Below are 8,700 nucleotides of genomic sequence, written 5' to 3'. Positions count from 1 at the left end.
CGCAGGTGAAAAGCTTAATATCTACAGGATAAACCTATGATCCTATGACATTGATTAGCTGCGTGACCTTGGGCAAGTCATTTAGTCTCTTGGTGCCTCAGTTTCCCCACCTGTAATATGGGGCCAGGGTCTTTGAAGCTGCTAATCTAAGATTCTAAGACGTCCGGTGGCGAGCGCTGTACCTCTCTGGTCTTCAGTTTCCTACTACAGGGAATGAGGGGGTTGGGCTAGAAGCGCTCGGAGGTGCCCGGTTTAGCTCTGAATTCCGCAGCCAATCCCAGGGCTCCCGCACTTCCCTCCCTCCCTCCGCGCTCCTTCTCCCCGCGCAGCCCAGGTGCTTACCTATGGGTGGCGGGAGTGACTGTTTCACTGGACTACACCTAAGTCCAGACTTGCCCTGGGGGGGAGGGGTGGATAAGCCTAGGGGGGAGGGGAAGGGTGGTGGGAGGAGGGAGGAGAGGTGAGGAGCTATGGAGGGGGAGTCCTGGAGGGGGAGTCCTGGAGGGGAGGAAGGAGAAGAGGGGCAGGGGGAAGGGGACCTCCTCCTCCTCCTCCCTCTGCTCCCCTCCCCCTCCCCCTGGGCCCGCCCCCGGCCCGGCGCTGACGTCAGCTGCGGCCCGCCCCTCATTGTCAGTCCCGTGGAGCTAGAGCTGCCGGCCGCCCGGAGGAGCCCAGCGCGGGGAGCCTCCGCAGCGCGGGCGGGCCGGGCCGGGGCCGGGGCCGCAGCCGCCCAGGTGAGAACGGGGCCCCGGGGAGGGCGCGGGAGCCCGAGGCAGGGACCTCCGACCGGGCCGGGCAGCCCGGGACCCGGGGATCTAGCCCGGGAAGAAGGAGCCCGGGCGGGCGCGTGGGGCACTCGCGGAGGGCGCCGAGCCTCCCTGGCCGCCGGGCTGCGCCACCTGGGCCGGAGCTCGGGCTGACAGTGCGGGCGGGTGAGTGAGGGGCGAGAGCCCCCCGGAGCCGTGCGGGGAGGGGGCGTCCGGGGGGCGCAAGCGTGTGAGTGACAGGCTGCGGGGGTGGAAGGGGCCGACGTGGTGGGCTTGATCATCCCGGGAAAGAGACTGATTGCGAGGAGACTCCAAGGAGAAATCTGGAGAAGGTGAAAAGCCGAGGAGGGCTGGGGGAGGGGGAGAATCCGAGGGGAGGAGGGGAGGTGCGGAGGTGAGGAGAGGACAGTCTGAGATGGAGGCAGAGAACCTGAGCGGAGAAGTGAGGAGGGGGCAATCTGAGAACTTAGGAGAGGTGAGGAGGGGAGAATCAGTGGAGAGAGAGGTCCGTCTGGGCGGGGAGTAAAAATCAGGAGAATGAGTGGAAGGTGGGAGTGGGAATCCAGGGAATCCAGGGGCTTGGGGCGGGAAAAGGAAGCCTAAAGGATTTGAGGGCGCGGTGGTGGTGGGGTCCCCCATCGTGTATGGGGGGAAGGCTGTACGAGGAGGAGGGAGAACCCCGAGAGGAAGGAAGTGATCATACAGGAAAAGCCCGGGAGATCGAGGAGGGGAGGGCAGAGTTTGGGAATGGGGAAAGGACAGGAACAGGAATTGGGGGTGGGAAGGAGGCCTGGCGGGTCCGAAGAGAATCCCTACTCCCCGCCCTGGGAGGGGTGAGGGGAGGTCAGAGGGAAAGGAAAGGAAGGGAAGGGAGTGGAGAGGAGAGAAGAAGAGAGGAGAGGAGAAGAGTGCAGTTGAGTTGAGTTCTGTGGCTGGAGCAGCAGCAGCTGTCTGCCCTGCCCGCTGTCCCAGGCGATGCTGGTTTTCGGCTTAGACCAATGGGCTGAGAAGGAATTTGAGGCATTTGCTTTGTTTAAGTTGCCAGTAGACAGTCCTTAAAACTAATTAATTGTGGAATCTGAAAGGAAATGCGGGGAGAGCTCGGGGAAGGGGCTAATTACCAAGCCGGGCGCCTGGGGAGGAGGCCGTGCCTTCCTTGGGGGAGCACCGCCCCCTCCCCCCCACCCCCCAGCCCCAAGTCACATTAAACTTTTCCGCAGAGTGTGCGGCTTGTCTGCCTGCCTCCTTCCTTCCCTCCTTCCCTCCCTCGGCTTCCCAGAGGAGATCTGTGCCGATCTCCCCACAGAAACCCAGAGGAGAATCCTGGCTTCCAGAAGTACTGCCATGAACTGTGGTTTTGAGAGTGAGTGTCCTTTTCCAGAGAAGGGAGGGCGTCTTCAGGGAGTCTCATGTCCTTGGGAGTGAGTATTCCAGGTCATGGGCCCCTCTTAACAGTCGCTCTGGTATCTTGCGGTCCCGGTTAATGGCTTGAGTATGCAAGCCAAGGAGGATCGGCTAGCCCTGGAGCCTTTCTTCCTCACGTCAGACCCTTTCCCGATGCCCCGGGAGCAGCGTTACGTATTGTCTCAGCAATGCCGGAGCCGGTTCTCACACTCTGGGGGTAGACACCCCCAAAGAGGAAGCGTCCTAGACTAGGGACTAGATACACTGACCTACCATGCTAGTCCCACCTCCCCTGACTCACTCGGTGACCTTGGGGGAAGGGACTTGTGCTGTCTTATCTGACAATTGAGGATGATACTCCCAGGTCCTCCCAGCCTCGTGGGGATGTTATGAGGGGCGGTGTCTCTCTGAGGTACATTTCTTTTACCAACTGACTGCTGCTCAGTTCTAATTAGCTGGCCTGGTATGAGAACTGAGGACTTCAAGTCCTCCTATGAGTTGTCTCTACCATCTGACAACAGCGGACCATCGAGTAGAGATTTTAGATCTGCTAGGAACCTTTGAGATCATGTAATCTCACTCTTTCATTTTTTGTTGTTCAATCCGTTCGGGTCCTGCCCAGCTCTCTCCCTGGCCCCATTTGGGATTTTCTTGGCAAAGATACTGGTTTTGCCATTTCCTTCTCCAGCTCATTTTACAGATGAGGAAACCGAGGCAAACAGGGTTGAGTGACTTGCCCAGGGTCACACAGCTAGGAAGTGTCTGAAAGGGCATTTGAACTAAGGTCTTCCTCACTCCAGGCCACCAAGCTGGCCCTCTCATTTTACAGAAAGGGAAACTGAGGTCCTGGGGGAAAGGAAGTGACTTACCCAGGGTCACACAGCTAATGTCAGAAGTTGAAACCCTACCTCTGACAGATCCAGTGCTCTTTTCACTGCACTATTTTCTGTGGGAGAATATGAGCTGTCATACTTTGCAAACACACCTTTCCATCACCCCTTTGCTGGAGTGGAGTGTTTTGAATGGCTAAGTGAAGTAACCAAGTAGAAAATTCTTCTGTCAGAAATAATTATTTTGGTTAGAATTTCCCCTCAGGGCAGATATGTTTTTGATCACTTTGTTTTGTGGAATTTTCCAAGTTTCTAAAATTAAACTATTTTCCTAAACATTGTAAGAAAATCTATTTGAGCAAACTGAGAGTAGTTTGTTGGGGGAGGGGTCGGTGGGAAGTTGGGGGCATGAGTAAACCAGCAGAAATCTAAGTGTTCTGGATTGTTTCAATTTCTCAAATACTTTGCACTTTTCTTATTTGTATATTTGTATATATGTCTGATCAACCCTACTAAGTTGTTTGAAGATAGGGTGCATGTTCTTATCATATCCTCCTCCCCAGTGACTAATATATTACACATAGTAGGCACTTAGCAAATATTTATTAAATAAAAGCATGAGCAGTTTTCTTAGAATTAGAGGATGTTAGAGCTGTCAAGGACCTTAGAAGGAAGGAGGAAGTAAACATTTCTTAAATACTTTGGTCATGTAATGAAAAGATGAGACTCATTGGAAAAGACCCTGATGTTGGGAAAGATTGACGGCAAAAGGAAAATGGGACAAAAGAGGAGGAGATGAATAGTGTCATGGATACAATAAACATTAGTTTTGACAGTCTTTGGGAGATAATGGAGAACAGAAGGGACTCTTTACTGTGGTCCACGGGATCATGAAGAATCAGACAGGACTGAATGACTGAACAACCTATGCCGGGTGCTGTGTTAATTGCTTTTACAGATATTATCTCGTTTGATCCAAGAGATTATCTAGTTCCGCATTATTGTTTTACAGATGAGGAAACTGAGGCCTATGGACTTGAATTGACTTGCCCAAGGTCACACAGATTTCACCCTACTTCTGACTCCAGGGTTTTTTTTTCCCCTGATACACTTAAGCTTTATTATTTTGACTGAGCTTTCTTTAGTTCTTAGAAGTTAACTTTTCCCCATTATTTTGACCTAACTGAAAAAACACTCTCTGGAAATAAAGCGACCTGGATTCTAGTGCTAGCTTTGATGTGGAGAAACTCTGTGAACCAAGGCTGTCACTTAAGTCACTCTTTAGAAAAGGGGGATACAGACGCATACCATTGTTTCATGGTAGTGTTGCCAGAATCCACAAAACAAGAGTTTATTAGGTTGTTGCTATGTGTTGGTGTCATAGATTTAGGTCTGGAAGTGATTTTAGAGGATCTATGCAGAGTACCACAAGAAAAACCTGCCCCCACTGAACTGACATCCTACTAGGGGAAATCTACCAGAAAATGTTTTTTTGTTTTGTTTTTTTTTGTTGAGGGCTTGATGGTTTTGAGTTTGGGGCCTTATAGGCAACATAGAAATTGATGGTGGTACATAGTAGGCACTTTTTATAATGACTGGTGATGCTGGTGGTATTCCTCAGACGAAAATGTTGAGAGCTGGAGAGTTCCTATTGTGGTCAGGGGGTGTGGATCAGTGGTTGTGGGAAGATAGGTGGTGTCAAACTGTCTTCTCTTGTAGAAGCCCTCTCTGTGATATTCAGGAACAGAAAGTGAATACTTCCTGATGTTAGGTACCTCTGGGAGCTTTTAAGGCAGTTCGATAAAGATAAGATACATATCCAGGTTAAGACATAGGCTGCCAATCCCTAACCCAAAGTGGTGGTGCAGCGTTAACTATTCCTAATAAACTTTGATTTGCATTTTTAACATGTTTTGTTTAGGGGAGGGCCTTTTATTTTGTGTATATTTGGGGGCAGGGCCCTTTTGGTTGGGATTTTTGTTGGTGCCTGAGGCTTTTATGAAATTTACAGTTAGAAGAGACTCCATTGCCCCTGTTTGATCACATTGAGAGATTACTGAAGTGACCTGATCAAGGCAGGAAAAAGTAAGAGCTCTACATTTCTTTAAGGTTTACAAAGCACTTTATAATAACTGGTGAGGTAGGCAGTGAAAGTACATTATTCCCATTTTATGGATGTGGAAAACTGAGGCTCAAAGGAGCGAACTAAGTGATTTATTGGCTCATGGTTACACAGACAGAAAGTGTCAGAGCCAGGACTCAAAAGGATTTTTTTAGTGTCCTGAGTCCAGAGCTCCATCCCTTGCTTCTACCTCTAGAGGAAGGGGATCATGTCTGCTAAAGCCTAGGGATCTCTTCTTAGAACAAGGTTTTTGAATGCATGTGATAAAATACAGAGGATTACCACGGAAAAAAATAGATGTCTGTGATGTGTGTATTTATATATAATGTATATATGTAGAAACATATATAACCCCATACATGTATATACACACATTTTAACATAGGACACTAATATGTAACTAGTATTTAACATCGACATAATATATAAATCTGTACTTTGACATAATCCACAAACATGCTTTTTACATAATATAATAAACAACATGAGACATATTAAAATAAGAAATATTTTACAAACAAGTTCATGATCGCTTGGTTAAGAACCCCTATTCTGGAAAGATTTACTGAATAATTTGAGATGGTAAGTTAAAGGTGGTATGAAGAAGCAAGAGTCCAGGGGAAATAGAGACGATGAGGGTCACTAGGGTAAGGCAAGGAGAAATATATCCGGACTCACAAAATCTCAGGGACAGTGGCGATTACTAAAGATGCTGTTAAAATTGATTACTAAAGGAGCTGGGTATTCATATATTCCCTTTATGAAATATTGGCCCCTAGAGGACAGAGGCTGATATTTTTATATAGGACTGTGTTGACAAGGGCCTTGTCTCTCTTTTTTGAGTATTCCAATACCTTGATATCCAACCCTTAGGAGCTAACATTTCAAAAATGAAGTACTTAAGGTGAAAAAAAAAATCCATCTGCAACATCTTAGTTTTCTGACAAAACTTGGGTTTTTTTTTCCCTCTGATAATTCTTCCAGCGTTTGATCCCTCCCCTGACTTCCTCCAGCTCTACTCCTTGTTTTTTCTTTAGAGAAATCTGACATCCCTGTTTACCTCTTCTTATTCTCACTCTTCATAATTTGCCACCTTATTTTCAATAATACCACCTCACACTTAGAAAAGTTTATGTCTACAAATTCCTTACTCTAGAATCACTGTTAGGTGGTACAGGCATTGTAATCACCACTTTTAAGATGAGGAATCGGTTTTAGAGAAAATATATGTGATATCCATAGTCACACACAATTTGAACCTCACATCCAGGCTCTCTTTTGATACCTCTCCACTTTTTGTTCCTTGAATATATATTAGATGCTTATAAATGTTTTCTAACTTTGATCTTTGCCGTACTCATCATCATGAGTTGACATTTACATAACACTTTCATTTTTGCTATATGCTTTACAGACATTATATCTTGTTCATTTGAACCTCACAATAATTCTTTGAGTTAGGTAAGCACTATAGATATTATCACCATGTTACAGATTCAGAAACTGAGACTGATTGAATTTAAGTGACTTGCCCATGGTCAGGTAGCTAATTAGTGTCAGAGGTATGAGCACATAGGTGTTGTTGTCCAAATGTGCGGTTTCTACATGAACACTTAATTTTTGTTACTTGATACCAGATTAAGTATATAGAATTTATATTACAAAGTGTGTGTGTGTGTGTGTGTGTGTGTGTGTGTGTGTGTGTGTGAGAGAGAGAGAGAGAGAGAGAGAGAGAATGAGAATAACTGGGAGGAATCAGGGAAGGCCTCCCATAGGAAGTGTGATTTGAAGGAAGCTAGAGATTCTCTAGGCAGAGGTTAAGAAAGAATGAGTACATTCAGGACCTGAGAAATTACTTATATAAACGCCCAGAGGTGAAGTGTTATACATGTAAGGGTAGGAGATGGTAGGGGAACAGTTATCGAGCCAGTTTGGAAGACAGTACACCATGGGAATGGTATAGGGGGGCCAAATTATGACAGCTTTTTTTAATACTGTGCTGAGGATTCTGTATTTTATCCTTGAGGCAGTAGAGAACCATTGAATAGTTTGATGGGCTAATTGTTAAAAGGATGATTGTTGGAACTGTATTTTAGGAATGTCACTTCAGCCTGTGGAAAGGAGAAGACTGCAAATTCCCTATCCTTTCTAGGCCTCCATTTCTTTATCTTTAAAAGGAAGAGTTTGACCTAAATTAGCGTTTTTAACCTTTTCTGTGTGTCTTGGACCCTTGTATGTCTGATGAAGCCTGTGGCCCTCATCTCCAAATAATATTTAAAAAAAAATCATTTAAAGTAATGCTAGTTTCCAATTAGAGTAAGTTTGTGAAAATAAAGATAATATATATATATTTTTCTCATCCAAATTTACATATTCCCCTGAAATCTAACATGAGACCTCTTAGTGGTTTATGGACTCCAGGTGAAAAACCTTTGGCCTATAGCATCTAAGTCCCATCTGCCTTGATGATTCTTTCACACTTCTCTCTCCCTCAGGCACATTGCACTCCAGCCAGACAGGATTACCAAGCCCTTCTCTAAACTAGTGCAGTGTTTTTGTTCTTTCTGTCTCCCCTTTTCTTGGGATGCACCTTCTCCTCTTGTTGAAATGCTGCTGATTTTGAAGGATCAGTTGACTTGCCATCTCTAAGGCCTTCCTTAATCTCTTCCCCAGTCACCCCAAGCCAGGCATCTTGGCATCCCCCCACCTTGGGTCCCAGGCCTGTCCACAGATGCTCCTGTGGAGTTCCATTATTGACCGTGTGCTAGCCCTGCAAAATGCTTTCTTGGCCAATAAATAAATAAATGCTTGTTTCAGTTATTAATGCTTACACTGTGGAGCTGTGGGCTAGAAGAGGTGTGAGGTGGGGTGAGATGGGGATGGGGGAGCTGAGTTAGCTTCTTCAGCAAAACGCACTTTATTTTGATGACAGCCATAAAAGCCTTGAAGCCATGTAAGTCTATTTAAAGCTACCAAGACCAGCCAGTAGTAAACTTCTGGTAGTTTATTCTCTTTCCTAACCCAATGGCAGATTTTTTATTGAAATCTTACTTTGCTTAATTTGAATCATCAGTTGGAAGAGTCAATTTAATAATTTTTCCTTAAAAATTGGATTTTCATTTTAACGTGTCTACGTATTTTTCACAATTAATATAAATGTAGATCTGTTTATTAAGCATTAAAAATGCTATACTTAAAAGCAATGATTCATTATTTTCGTCACTTCTTTCCCTTTTCCCATTAATTTTGCAGCTTCGTCAGGATATTGGTGACTTGGTTATTTTATTTGCTGAAGCTAATGCCAGTGGTTAGGCATTAAATTGCTTAATTAATTGAAACAAGCTTTGTGAGGATTGAGTTCATAGATGTAGGGCTGGAAGAGACTTCAGAGGCCATCTGGTTCAACCTTCTGAGGAAACTGAGGCCCAGAGAGGTTGTGACTTGAGTTCTCTCTCCCTAAAGATCATCTGACATAGGCTAGGACACTGATCACCTGTCAAGGATGTTTAAATCCTGACATCTAAACTCAAGGGCTAGGGAATTTGAGGTCCCTCTTCGCTCTGAGAAAATTCCAGAA

General features: G+C 45.8%; 1 protein-coding gene across 2 annotated transcripts in view; it reads left to right on the top strand.

The window, feature by feature from the left end:
* The first annotated feature begins 626 nt into the window (after positions 1-626).
* The window catches only part of LUZP1 (leucine zipper protein 1), a 97,760-nt gene continuing 89,686 nt past the window's right edge, over positions 627-8,700 (top strand). The window contains exon 1 of one of the 2 annotated variants that reach the window (XM_072609240.1): positions 627-734. The gene's annotated coding sequence lies outside the window, so the exon portion shown is untranslated. The remainder of the gene's footprint in view (positions 735-8,700) is intronic. The other variant, XM_072609241.1, reaches the window with a different exon arrangement.

The sequence above is a fragment of the Notamacropus eugenii genome, chromosome 5 (assembly GCF_028372415.1).
Source record: "Notamacropus eugenii isolate mMacEug1 chromosome 5, mMacEug1.pri_v2, whole genome shotgun sequence".
Classification (NCBI taxonomy): Eukaryota; Metazoa; Chordata; class Mammalia; order Diprotodontia; family Macropodidae; genus Notamacropus; species Notamacropus eugenii.
This window is presented reverse-complemented; position numbering and strand designations above follow the sequence as displayed.